Source organism: Sapajus apella, unplaced genomic scaffold, assembly GCF_009761245.1.
Source record: "Sapajus apella isolate SASKATOON/1434 unplaced genomic scaffold, GSC_monkey_1.0 scaffold3, whole genome shotgun sequence".
Classification (NCBI taxonomy): domain Eukaryota; kingdom Metazoa; phylum Chordata; class Mammalia; order Primates; family Cebidae; genus Sapajus; species Sapajus apella.
The window spans coordinates 10,957,118-10,971,925 of NW_022436943.1; positions in this window are offsets into that span (position 1 = coordinate 10,957,118).

Genomic DNA, 14,808 nt, shown 5'->3' on the forward strand with positions numbered 1-14,808 from the left:
ATTTGGTGCTAATTCCTGTTTTCCACCTTTGACAATCTTTGTTCCAGCAGACGTTCCTTTGAAAAGTTTCTGTCTCTAGTGTCCACTTTTACGTGCTTTGCAGCGACACATCTTCCTTTGGCAGCTGTTTTGCTTTGCTCTAGTGCTCCCTTCATCTTCCATCTATTCTTCGTCTTCTCAGATCACAGCCAGTCACAGGCAGAGCAGTTTAGAAACCAACAGAGTGGCAAAACAGAGCAGCTGTTATGGGAACAGAGCATGATATTTGAGAGACGAAGAGGGGAAACTCAAGTGAACAAGCTGATGCACCTCTGCAGGTCAGCACATTTGACCCAGAAATATTTAGATGTGCAGCGAATTCATGAGACTGGCAAATCTATCTAGCTAAATAGGATGAACCTTTCTTCTCATATTCTTCTTTTCCCCATTCACCTTCATATACATTAGTGAAGACAAACAAAACAGTCTTTGGCAAAACAAAACAAAACAAACAAACATCAGAATATTATTTTAAGCAAGTCTTGGAAACTATATGCAACCAGGATATAAGTATCCACTTTATCAATTCAGAAGGGGATGGAGAAAGGTTATGATATAAGCAAGTGCTTTAAAACCCTTGTTTCTAAGTCATTAAATACTTTGCCTCTTGGTGTCATTTGATTGAGTCCTGTGAGATTAGCTTCAGCAATCTCATTCTGTGTCTTTCTCTTGTGTACACTTAGAACAGTTGCATTTATTTGTTTGAATATCAGCCAGAATCCCTTGACATAATTTAAATTACCTTACTCCAGTCTTCTTGCTATGTATAGTCATGTTTACTTTAGTCTAGGATGCCCCTTGGTAGGTTTCTCCTGTCTGTAGCTTTGTATTCATTTTTATGCATTGGTGGCATTTCTGGTGATTCTTTGAGGTATTATAGTGTCATTGATTATTAGAGTGGAAGGGGCCAGGGTCCATCCTGCTCAGTTTACAGATGATGTATCTGAGTCTCAGAAAGGAAAAATGTCATGTCTAGTGCTTGCAGCTTGCTTAGGCAGAGTAGGATTAAGAAAGGCCAACACATATTTCACTACACTAGGGGCATTTATCATTTTGAAAGACACTGTTAGTTTTCCATCTGTAATTTATTGTTTTATGGTATATTATGCAAAGAAATGGACACATTTATTATTGCAATGGATAAAATAGCCTTTATTAAAACATTGAACACATGCTTAAAATTCAGTTGTGCCATTAACTTTATCTTAAAAAATGATCAAATTATAAGCTGAAGAATGAAAAGACCCAATGTTTAAACCTTTTGCTTTTTACTTCTGAATCAGAAATAAGAAAGACAGAATGAGTATTTGCTTTTGATCTTCTTTTTATTCATTCATTAATATTTATAATTATTGACTATCTGCTATGTAGCAAACAGTGTGCTAGATTCTGCACAGATTTAAGGATAATTGAGTCTCCCCTGGAAGAGCTCAGTGTGAAAAGGACTAAAACAGACTTGCATATATTCATAATTACAGCGCAATGTAACCAAACTATAATAGAAGTAGGTCCAGAATTCTATGAAAACATGGAAAAAGAAAGATTAACTTCAAAAAAAAGCTTCACTGGGAGATGACATTTAAATTGTGTCATGAAGAATGTGTAGACATTGATCAAGTATAAGTGAAAATTCAAGGTAGAGGGATTTTGAGACACAAAGTTTGGTAAAGAAATAAAATGCTTCAGTGAGTGTGTGAGCAGAAATATGTTAGCAGAATGGAGGGAGATAGATTAGAAGAATGATTAGCATTCACCATGTGGGACCCTGTGCATGACTCTAAAGAGTTTAGTCCTTATTTTAGCTACATGGAAGCAAGGGCTTTGTCTGTCTCACCATTATATTCGCAGTGGCAGCATGATACTCAAATAGGACGGTATTACTATGATGAAAAGGAACTATAAAGTTGTTTGATTAGCATTAAAGAAAATATCTAAGAAGCTATCAGAATAGACCATGCAATAGATTTAGCATCAGAAATGAAAACTTAATGATTGATTTCTTAGTCTGTTTGGGCTGCTATAACAAAATATCATTGTCTAGGTAGCTTATGAACAAGACAAATTTATTTCTCATAGCTCAGGAAGGTGGAAAGTCTAAGATCTAGACACTGGAAGATTTGATGTCTAGTGAAGCTCTGTTCCTCATAGATGGCACCTTCTAGCTGTGTTCTCACATGGTGGAAAGGGCCAACAAGCTCTTCTAGGCCTCTTTTATAAAGGCACTAATACCATTCATAGGGCTCTTACCTCATGAATTAATTGCCTCTCAAAGGCCCCATCTCCTAATACCAGCACCTTGGGGTTTAGGATTTCAACATATGAATTTTGGGAGACACAAACATTTAGACCACAGCGGCTGATATGAAGAAAATTAGAAAGATATAAAAGGAAAAACCTACAGGTTTAGGAGTCTGGGTAAGGGTGGTGCTGGAGTAGGAGGCATCAAGGAATATTTCAAAGTATCTAATATGAAAGCACAAATGATGATGTTGTCAACTAGAGCGGGAGAAAGAGAAGATATGAGGGGAAGGAAATGAGTGGTTTTAGAATGAGAATCTAAGTGACAATGTTCAGTTGCCAATTGGAAATGCACATGTGGAGTTTGGATGAAAGATAGTCATAAAGATTTGGAAATCATCTACAGTCAGAGTCATACATGTGACTACTGAAGCCAGGGGCATGGTGGATTACATTACTCACAGAGTGAATGAAAACAGAAGAGACTCTGGGAGGAAAATCTGGGAAGTCACCGTGATGATATAGAGTATGATAAATATCAGGATAAAAAGTGTCTTAAATTACACTTGACTTAATAGTCATTATTCACTCATTCAACAAATATTTAGGAACCTTCTAAATTCCAGACACTGCATTAGGCACTAGAGAGACAAACATGAGAAAAAATATGGTCTCTGTTCTCAAAAAGAGATTATAGTTTAAAGGAAAGACCAGTAAGATAAATGGACAGAATTTAGTGTGGTAGGGGCTGCTGAGTGCTATAGTAGAGGTGGAATGGGGAAGAACTGTAAAAGGATATCTAAAAGAGAGTTTAGGAATGGAGTTGTCAGGGGGATAGGAGGCAGATGGGGTGTGGAATTGAAATTTGGAAAAGGTAGTTTCCTAGAGAATGATGAGAGAACCGAGCTGAGTCATGAGAGATGTTCAGGTGATACCCAGGTAATAAGCATTGGCTGTGTTCTCACCCAAATCTCATCTTGAATTGCAGTTTCCATAATCCTTAAATCTTGTGGAAGGGACCTGGTGGAAGATAATTGAATCACAGGGGTGGTTACCCCCATGCTGTTCTCATGATAGTGAGTTCTCATGAGATCTAATGGTTTTATAAGGGGCCCTCCTCTCTTTGCTTGGCACTTCATCTCCTGCCACCCTGTGAAGAGGTGCCTTATGCTATGATTCTAAGTTTTCTGGGGCCATCCCAGCCATATGGAACTGTAATTCAGTTAAACCTCTTTTCTTTATAAATTACTCAGTCTTGAGTATTTTTTCATAGCATTGTGAGAATGGAATAATACAGTAAAACTACTAGAAGTGGGATGCTGCTATAAGGATACCCAAAAATGTGAAAGCAACTTTGGAACTGGGTAACAGGCAGAGGTTGGAACAGTTTGGAGGGTTCAGAAAAAGACAGGAAAATGTGGGAAAGTTTGGAACTTCCTAGCGACTTGGAGAGTTCAGAAGACAGGAAGATGTGGGAAAGTTTGGAACTTCCTAGAGACTTGTTGAATGGCTTTGACCAAAATGCTGATAGTGATATGGACAATGAAGTCCAGGCTGAGATGGTCTCAGATGGAGATAAGGAACTTATTGGGAACTGGAGCAAAGATGACTCTTGCCATGCTTTAGTGGAGAGACTGGTGACATTTTGCCCCTCCCCTAGAGATCTATGAAACTTTGAACTTGAGAGAGATGATTTAGGGTATCTGGTAGGAGAAATTTGTAAATGGTGAGGCTTTCAAGAAGAAGTAGAACAAAAAAATCTGGAAAATTTGCAGCCTAATTATGTGATAGAAAAGAAAAACAAATTTTCTGGGGAGAAATTCAAGCTGGCTGCAAAAATTTTCATAAGTAACAAGGAGCTGAATGTGAATCACCAAGACAGTAAGGAAAATGTCTTCAGGGCATGTTGGAGACCTTCATGGCAGCCTCTCTTATCATAGGCTTGGAGGCCTAGGAGGAAAAAGTGGTTTCCTGGGCTGGGCACAGGTTCCCCCTGCTCTGTGCTGCCTCAGGATGTGGTACCCTGTGTCCCAGGTGCTTCAGCTTCAGCCATGGTTAAAATGAGCCAAGATACAGTTTGGACGATTGCTTCAGAGGGTGCAAGCCTCAAACCTTGGTGGCTTCCATGTGGTGTTGAGCCTGTGGGTACTCAGAAATCAACAATTGAGGTTTGGGAACCTCCCCCTAGATTTCAGAGAATGTATGAAAATGTCTGGATGTCCAGGCAGAAGTTTGCTGCAGGGGTGGAAGCCTCATGGAGAATGTCTGCTAGGGCAGTGCAGATGGGAAATGTGGGGTCAAAGCCCCCACACAGAGTCTCCATTAAGGCACTGCCTAGTGGAGCTGTGAGAAGAGGGCCACTGTCCCCTAGACTCCAGATGATAGATCCACTGACAGCTTGCAAAGTGCACCTGGAAAAGCTGCAGACATTCAGTGCCAGCCCGTGAAAGCAGCCAGAAGAGGGACTGTATCCTGCAAAGCCACAGGGGTGGAGCTGTTCAAGTCTGTGGGAGCCCACTTCTTGCAACAGCGTGACCTAAATTTGAGACTTGGACTCAAAGGAAATCATCTTGAAACTGTAAGGCTTAATGACTACCCAGTTGGATTTTGTGCTTGCATAGGGCCTGTAGCCCCTATGTTTTGGCCAATTTCTCCAATTTGTAATGGGTGCATTTACCTAATGCCTTTATCCGCATTGTATCTAGGAAGTAACTAACTTTCTTTCAATTGTATAGGCTTATAGGCAGAAAGGACTTGCGTTGTCTCACATTAGACTTTGGACTTGAACTTTTGGGTTAATGCTTGAATGAGCTAAGACTTTGGGGGACTGTTGGAAAGGCATAATTGTGTTTTGAAATGTGAGGACATGAGGCATGGGAGGGGCCAGAGGTGGAATGCTATGGTTTGGCTATGCCCCACCCAAATCTCATCTTGATTGTAGCTCTCATAACCCCCACATGTGTGGGAGGAACCTGGTGGGAAATAATTGAATGGGGCCATACTCCGTGCTGTTCTCATGATAGTGAGTGAGTTATCATAAGATCTGATGGTTTTATAAGGTGCTTTTCCCCCTTAAATTAGCACTTCTGTTTCCTGCTGCCCTGTGAATAGGCACTTTCTGCCATGATTGTAAGTTTCCTGAGGACTCCTGAGCCCTGTGGAACTGTAAGCCAATTAAATATTTTCTCTTTATAAGTTACCCAGTCTTGGGTATATCTTCATAACAATGTGAGAATGGGTAATACACCAGGTAAAGAGGGTGCGCGCGCGCGCGTGTGTGTGTGTGTGTGTGTGTGTGTGTGTGTGTGTGTGGTGTAGGGGGTTAAGAGTATGATTCTGAGATACTTCTTCCTCTTCTCTTTTTAAGACCTAAATTGTCTGATGTCGAAGATAAGAAGAGAAGAAGGACAAATGCCCCTTTCCTAATTGCTTATAATCTTTGTCCCTCTCTATGTTTGATTTCCTGTAGGGAAGGCTTTGCTTCTCTAACTGACACCTGTTGGTCATGGAGGGCTTCTGTGTGGCAGGCTTCTGAATGCTGGCATTCTTACAGGGCATGTGGTTGGAGGTTTCTGAAGAGTCCCACTGGGTGTCTTCTCTGTATAGAACCCCTCTTCCTGGGGGTCACCTCACCTGACTGCTAAGGGCATTCATGGCACTTTGTAAGGCAAGAATGGTCATCAGACATGAATTCTGCCTGAATAATTAAGATTAATCTATTATTCATATGACTCATAGTTTAACATTAGTATGCAAAGCTGTTAATTCTACTCCATAATGCGAAAAATATTTGGCATGATGTGCAGGTTAAATTTACTATTCACTACACCTGTTAAAAAATATGGAAAATCTTTAGTTGGTTAAAATTACTCACAAAACATTTTCAGATGTTCACAGTCCAGTGAATGTTGCTGCAGTACTCTCTTTATTTAAGTGTACTCTCTTAAATAAAAACCATCTGTAAAACTTTTGAAAAAAACAAGGAATAAAGTAATGATTCCATTTAAGTGCCTGCAGCATCATGTTTATATTAATAAATTCAAACAGAAGAGAAAGTTGCAGCTCTAGACAAAGCACCAACAACTAATGTCATGAAAGTTTGTGGTTGAAACATTTTCTTATAGAAAAATACTTGGTGAAAATCCAAAATTTGTATTTTTATAAGACATCCAACTACCAGAGGTAAAATTCATTGCAAAACTGATAAAACTTATTTGGTTAGGTGGTAGTTGTAAAAGTTTGACTTTCTTATTATTGAGAAGCACTAGGTAACAGATGAGCTATGAGGTCAGACTGCCTTGATTTGAGTCCCAGATCTTCATTCTACTAATAGGGTGATCTTAGCCAAGTTTCTTACTCCTTCTGAAGCTCAATTTTCTAATCTTTAAAATGAGGAGAGCAAGAGTACGTACCTCATAGAGTTGATGTGGGGATTAAATGATATAATCCATGTGTGGTGTTTAGCAGAGATAATATACGTATGGCCTGTTAAAAACCATACGTGTAAACACCATGTTTGTACTTCCATGCAAGTACAAAATCCAATAAGGCAGCCACTAAGCCTTAGAGTTCTGAATTTATTTTCTTTAACTCCGCGTCTCACATCCAGGTCATGCTGATGCAAGAAGTGGGCTCCCACGGCCTTGGGAAGCTCCACCCCTGTGGCTTTTCAGGATACGGTCCCTCTTCTGGCTGCTCTCATGGGCTGGCACTGAATGTCTGCAGCTTTTCCTGGTACACTGTACAAGCTGTCAGTGGATCTATCATCTGGAGTCTGGAGGACAGTGGCCCTCTTCTTACAGCTCCACAAGCACTTAATCAAAGCACACGAGTACATATAGCACCTAAAGTAGTTGTCATCACAGTTTTATCATCATGAGCCAGATATTGATCTTATGTAGGCTTATGACAGAGAGTCAATTTTCTTAAGACATTATTTTTTAAATCTATATGTTGAAAATCTGGTTATATTGGTTCAAATATAGGTGACCAAATGAGCTAGTACTATATGAACACTATTTCATTTTTTTTAAAGCATGGAAATGGTGGTACTAGTGCTGTCTCAGATTTTTTGAGGGATAGACATTGAACAAAAGGGAAATGGTTAGTTGAAGACTAAGATGAGAATATGAGTCACCACTGGTTTGGGGATAATGAATGATAAAAGGAGGGGCTGGGGAGTGGGAATGGGTTGTTTAGATGTTAGTTTTGTCAGGGGTCACCCCATATCACCTATCAAAGAAAAGAACTATTCAGGTTGCCTTTCTTGTAGCACCTATGCATATAAATATAGGTATATGCTATTGTATGCAGCTTCTTGTTTCTCATAGCACTGTTACTAAAATAATCTTATACTGAATGGTGTGTATTATCTCCAGTGAACAAATGAGAACAAACAGAGTTTATGAGTCAATACTTTAAAGTCACATGTCCAGAAATAACCCAGCTGATAAATGTCAATAGTGAATTTGATGGGGTTTTCAATGTAAAGGGTAAAGTGAGAGGATTAAACAGCTAATTACAAGAGAAGTAATATTAGGAAAGGGGAAGTAGAGGAATCTATTGGAACATATGGGACAGAGGCCTTTAATTTTGTCCAAGAATTCAGAAAGGACTTCTGGAGGAAATGTACTTAAGCTGAGACCTAACATGTAAGTTGATATGGCCAAGTAATTTGGAAGGAAAACAGGAATAAAAGGGGGGGACAAGTATTCTAGACAGTGGGATAAACATGTGCAGTGGCCTGGAGAGAAAAGAGAGAACATGATGTTAGGGATTGAAAATACAGTTTCCTATTACTTGCTGGGAGTCATAAAAGCACATGACTTAAAGGAGAGAAAGTAACTAATGCATGCTGACCCCATGATGAACAGAATATCTTGTATCCAGAGAGCAGTCTGCAAAATTTACTACCTAGTATTTTGCTTCATCAGGCTACCAAGTCAGGAAGTCATGTGAAGTCACCTTTTGGTGACGGGATGTGCTATTACTCAGTGCACCCAATATTGTTAGCCTTCACATTTAAAAAATAACTATTTAATTTTTAAGTTGAAAAATATATATTCATAGTCATGGGTTACACAGTGATATTTTAATACATATAACATATAGTGATCAGATTAGAAAAATTAGGATATCCATCATCTCAAACATTTATTATGTCTCTGAGTTGTGACCATTCAGTATCATCCTTCCAGATTTTTGTAATTATATTTATTGTTAACTATAGTCATCTGACAGTGGTATAGAACACTAGAATTTATTGCTCCTATCTAGATATAATTTTATATTCATTTAAAAATTTACATTGATACATAATATTTGACACATTTATGGGTACAGATGATATTTTACTACATGCACAAAATGTATAATATCAATATCACTTTGAGTATTTGCCATTTCTATGTGTTGAGAACAAAACATTATCTTTCTTAGCTACTGTGAAATATAAAATACATTTTTTTTAACTATAACCACTGTGTACTCTGATTTCCAATGAGAGATTATACATTTTATTTAACTGTATGGTTATACTCAATAACCTACCTCTCTTTATCTTCCTAGTTTTGTATTTTTAGCAAATCCCCCCCCCCACCCTGTAGCCCCTCCATCCTACCCTTCTTATCCTCTAGTATTTTCTGTTTTACTTTTTACTTCTGTGAGATCAACATTTTTTAGCATCCACATATGAATGAGAACATGAGGAGTCTAACTCTTTCTGGATTATTTTACTTAACACAATGTCCTCCAGCTCTATCCATTTTGCCATGAACAGAATTTTATTTTTTTTAATGGCAGAGTATTACTCCAGTATGTATATATACCACATTTTCTTTATCCATTTATCTGTTATTGGACATCTAGGTTGATTCCATAGCTTAGCTATTGTGAATAGTACTTCAATAAACATGAGGGTGCAGATGTCTTTTCGATATACTGATTTCCTTTCTTTTCAATATATGCCCAGTAGTGGGATTGCTGAATCATATTTGTAATATTAAGAAAAACCTCCATACTGTTCTCCATAGTGGCTCTACTACTTTGCATTCCCACCAACAATGTATGAGTTCCTTTTTCTCCACATTCGCACCAGCATTTGTTATTATTTTTATCTTTTTGATAATTGCCATCATAACAGTGGTGAAATGATAGTGTATTGTAGTTTTGATTTTCAGTTCCCTGATGATTAGAGACATTGAGTAGATTTTTGATGTATTTATTGGCCATTTTTATGTTTCTTTTGAGAAACGGCTCTTCAGATCATTTGCCCATTTTCAAACTGGATTTTTTTTAACCTTTAAAAAATGTAATTTTTTTTGATGAGATGTTTGAGTTCCTTACGTATTCTAGATATTAATCACCTGTCAAAGAAATAGTTTGCAAATATTTTCTTACATTCTGTAGGTTGTCTTTTCACTTTGTTGGTTGGTTCCTTTGTTGTATGGAAACTTTTCAATTTGATACGATTTCATTTGTTTATTTTTGCTTTTGCTGCCTATGCTTTTGAGGTCTTATTTTAATTATTTTCCCCCAAGCTAATGTACTGAAACATTTTCTCTGCTTTCTTCTAATGGTTTTATATTTTGGGGTCTTACATTTATGTCTTTGATCCAGCTAGAGTTGAGTTTTGTATATGGTGGGAGATAGGGGTCTAGTTTCATTCCCCTGCATATAAATATCCAGTTTTCCCAGCACCATTGTTTGAAGAGTACCCTTTCCCCAGTGAGTCTTCTTGGCATCTTTCTTAAAAATCACTTGTTTTTAGACACATGGATTAATTCTGGGCTATCTATTCTGTTCTGTTTGTCCATGTATCTCTTTTTAGTCCAGCATCATGCTATTTTGCTTACCGTAGCTTTGAGTATATTTTGAAGTCTGCTAGTGTGATTCATCTAGATTTTTTTTTGCTCAGGATTGCTTTGGCTATTTGGGGTCTTTTTTGGTTCTATACAAATTTTAGGACTGCTGTTTCTATTTCTGTGAAGAATATCATTGGTATTTGGATCCAGATTACACTGCATTTGTAGATTACTTTTGGCAGTATGGCATTTTAACAATATAAATTCTTCTAATCCATGAGCAAGGAATGTTTTTACATTTGTTTGTATCCCCTTCAATTTCTTTCATCAATGTTTTGTAATTTTCATTGGAAAGACCTTTACCTTCTTTGTTAAATTTATTTTTAGATTTTATTGCAGCTATTATAAATGGTTGCCTTCTTGATTTCTTTTTTAGCTAGTTTATTATTCATGTAAAGAAACGTTATTGATTTTTTTATATTGATTTTTTTTATCCTGCAACTTTACTGAATTGTTTTATCAGTTCCAAGAGGTTTTTGGTGGGGTCTTTAGGTTTTTCTATATGTAAAATCATGTTATCTGTAAACCAAGTAAAATTGACTTCTTTTTTTCCAATTTGGATGCACTTTGTTTCTTTCTTTGATCTACTTGCTCAGAGTAGTATGTCCAGGACTATGTGGAATAAGCATGCTAATAGTAGGCATCTTTGTCTTTTATAGTTATTAGAGGAAAAGCTGAGGGCTGTGGTTTAGCTGTTCAGTAAGGTGTTAGCTGTGGTTTTGTCATATATGACCTTTATTATATTGAGGTACTTTTTTCTTTCTATACATAATTTGTTGAGAGTTTTTATCATGAAGAGATGCTGAATTTTATCAAATGCTTTTTGGGCATCTATTGAGAAAATTATATGGTTTTTGTTCTTCACTCTATTGATGTGCTATATGATGTTTATTGTTTTGCATTTGTTGAAGCATCCTTGTATTTCTGGCATAAATTCCACTTGATCATGGTGTACTATCTTTTTGATGTGCTGTTGGATTTTGTTTGCTCATATTTTATTGAGGATTTTGTGTTTATATTGATCAGATATATTGGCTTTCTTTCTTTTACAAAAACCTAAAGCTAGGTTTTCTTTTTTGTGTGTGTGTTGTTTCCTGCCTTTAGTATTTGGGTTATGCTTTCCTGTATCATGAGTTAGAAAGAATTCCCTGTGCTTTAATTGTATGAAATAGTTTGGGAAGAATTGACATTAATTATTTTTCAAAGGTTTGGTAGAATTCAGCAGTGAACTATTCAGTCCTGGATTTCCTCTTCTTTCTTTTATTTTTAAAAAATCTTTTATTTTATTTTAATGTGTTTTTAGAGACAGGGTTTCACTCTGTTGCCTAGGCTGGAGTGCAATGGTGTAACCATAGCTCACTGCAGTCTTGGCCTCCTGGGCTCAAGCAATCCTCCCATCTAGGCCTCCCAAGTAGCTGGGACTAATGGTATGCACCACCATGCCTAGCTAATTTTTAAATTTGTGGTAGAGATGAGATCTTACAAGTTTGCCCAGGCTCATCTCAAACTCCCGGTCTCAAGTGATCTCTTGTTACTGAGATTACAGGTGTGAGCCAAAACACTTGGCCTGTATATTGATCTTGTACCTAGCAATGTTGCTAAACTCACTTATTGGGTTTAGTGCCTTATTTAAGGGTAGATTCCATCTAATTTTCTAAATAAATTATAATGTCATCTGTGAAGAAAGACAGTTTTACTTTTTCCCAATTTGGACAACTTTTATTTCATTTTCTTATAGCAATGGTTGGATCTTTCTGTAAAATGTTAGAAGTGATAAGAGTGAACGTTCTTTTTTCAGATCTTAGGAGGAAATTATCCTATTCAATCTTTCACCACAAAATATGATGTTAGCTTTAGGTTTTTGTAAATGTTCTTTATCAAATCAAGAAGTTCCCTTCTATGCCTAGTTTGCTGAGAATTTTTATTGGGATTGATTTTGGAATAGTCAAATGCTTTTTCCATGTTTAGTTAGATGATCATATGTGCTTCTTTTTGGGCTTGTTGATATAGTGATTTGATAGCAAATGTAAGTTAAACATGAAATCTTACTTTGTCATGATGTATTATCATTTTTATACATTGTTGGATTTAATTTGCTCAAGGTTTTGCATCTGAATTCATGAGGGATATTGGCATATTTTCTTAGTCAGTTTATAAGGCTGTTATATTGCAGCCCTGTTTTCAATAGCAAAGACCTGGAACCAACCCAAATGCCCATCAATAATAGACTGGACAGGGAAAATGTGGCACATATACACCATGGAATGTTATGCAGCCATCAAAAACTATGAGTTCATGTCCTTTGTAGGGACATGGATGAACCTGGAAACCATCATTCTCAGCAAACTGACACAAGAACAGAAAGTCAAACACCGCATGTTCTCACTCATAGGTGGGTGTTGAACAATGAGAACACATGGACCATGGACACAGGGAGGGGATCATCACACACTGGGGTCTGTTGGGGGGAAATAGGGCAAGGGACAGTGGGGGGTGGGGAGTTGGGGAGAGATAGCATGGGGAGAAATACCAGATACAGGTGATGGGGAGGAAGGCAGCAAATCACGGTGCCATGTGTATACCTATGCAACTATCTTGCATGTTCTTCACATGGACCCCAAAACCTAAAATGCAACTTAAAAAAAGGCTGTTATAACAAAATACCCTAAACTGAGAACTTATCAACAATAGAAATTGATTTCTTACAGTTCTGAGGGGGACGCCAATATGGTTCAGTACTGCTGAGTGCCCTCTTTTGGGTTGTAGACTTCCAACTTCCTGTGGTATCTTTTCCTGGTAGAAAGAGGGCAAGAAAGCTTTATGGGGTTCTTTTTATAAGGAACTCATCACATTCATGAGAGCTCCATCCTCATGACCTAATTTCCTTCCAGAGTCCCACCTTCTAATACTATCACATTAAGGTGTAGTATTTCAACATGTGAATATTGGGGAAATATAAACGTTTAGTTCATTGCACATGTGGTTTATTATTATTATTTTTTGTAATGTCTTTGGTTTTGCTATCACAGTAGTTTTGCAGTCCTGGACTTTTCTTTAACGAGAGACCTTTTATAACTGATTCCATCTCGTTAGTTGTTATTGGTCTGTTCAAGTTGTCTGTTTCTTCTTGGTTCAATCTTGGTAGGTTTAAGTATCCAGAAATTTATCTATTTCCTTTATATTTTCAAATTTATTGGCATATCATTGTTCACAGTATTCTCTTATGATCTTTTGTATTTCTGTAGTATCCATTGTTATGTCTCTGTTTTCATTTCTGACTGTATTATTTGGATTCTTTTTTCTTAGTAAAGCTGATGACTTGCTTATTTTGTTTACCTTTACAAAAAGCAAACATTTAGCTTTATTGATCTTTTGTATTTTGTTTTTAGCCTCAATTTTGTTTATTTCTGCTTGCATCTTATTTCCTTATATTAGTTTTGGGCTTCGTTGTTTTTGCTTTTCCAGTCATTTGAAGTATAATATTTAGTTGTTTATTTAATGTAGGCATTTATTGCCATAAATTTGCTTCTTAATACTTTGTTTGCTATATCCCATTGGTTTTGTTATTTTGTGTCCCTATTTTCACTGCTTTGAGGAATTTAAGTTTTATTTTCTTAATTTCCTCTTTCACCTATTGATTATTCAGAAATGTGCTTTGTAATTCTCATGTATTTGTATAGTTTAGAATGGTTCTCTTGTTATTGATGTCTAATTTTATTTCATTATGGGTAGATAAGATGCTTGATAGAATTTTGATTTTTAAAAATTTTTTGAGACTTCTTTGGTGTTTTAACACATGATCATTCTTGGAGAAAATTCTACGTGCTGATAAAAGTATGTGTATTCTGCAGCTATTGGGCGAAATGTTCTGTAAATGTCTGTTATGTCCATTTGGTATATGATGCAGTTTAAATCTGATATTTCTTTGTAGATTTTCTGTCTAGATAATCTGTCCAATGCTGATAGTACAGTGTTGAAGTCCCCAACTATGATTGTGTTGGGATTTCTCGTTTTAGATTTAATAGTATTTGCTTCATATATCTGGTTGTACTGGTGTTTGGTTCATAATATATTTACAGTTGTTATATTTTCTTGCTGAATTGATCCCTTTTTTATTATATAATATCCTTCTTTGTCTTTTTAAAATAGTTTTTGACTCAAAGTTTGTTTTGTCTAAATGTAGCTACTCCTGCTCTTTTCTGGTTTTCATTTGCATAAAATACCTTTTTCTACCCTTCACTTTCAGATTGTCTTTAAAAGTGAGGCAAGTTTCTTGTAGGCAGTATGTAGTTGTGTCTTAAATTTTTTTTATCCATTCAGAGAGTCTGTATATTTTATTAATATATGAGGGAATCCAAGCTATTTTCATCTAAGATTATTATTGCTATGTGAAGTTTTGTGCTTATCATTTTGTTAACTGTTTTCTGTTTGTTTTGTATAATCTTTGTTCCTTTTCTCTTAGTGTCTGTCATTGTGGTTTGGTGATTTTCTGTAGTGATAAAGTTTGATTCCTTCTATTCCTCATTTGTGTTTTTGCTTTACTAGTGATTTCTATACTTTTGTGTGTTTTCATCACGGTAAATGTTGTCCTTTTGTGTCCAGGTTTAGGGCTCCCTAGAGCATATCTGGTAAGGCCAGTTTGGTAGCGATAAATTCTCTCAGCTGTTGC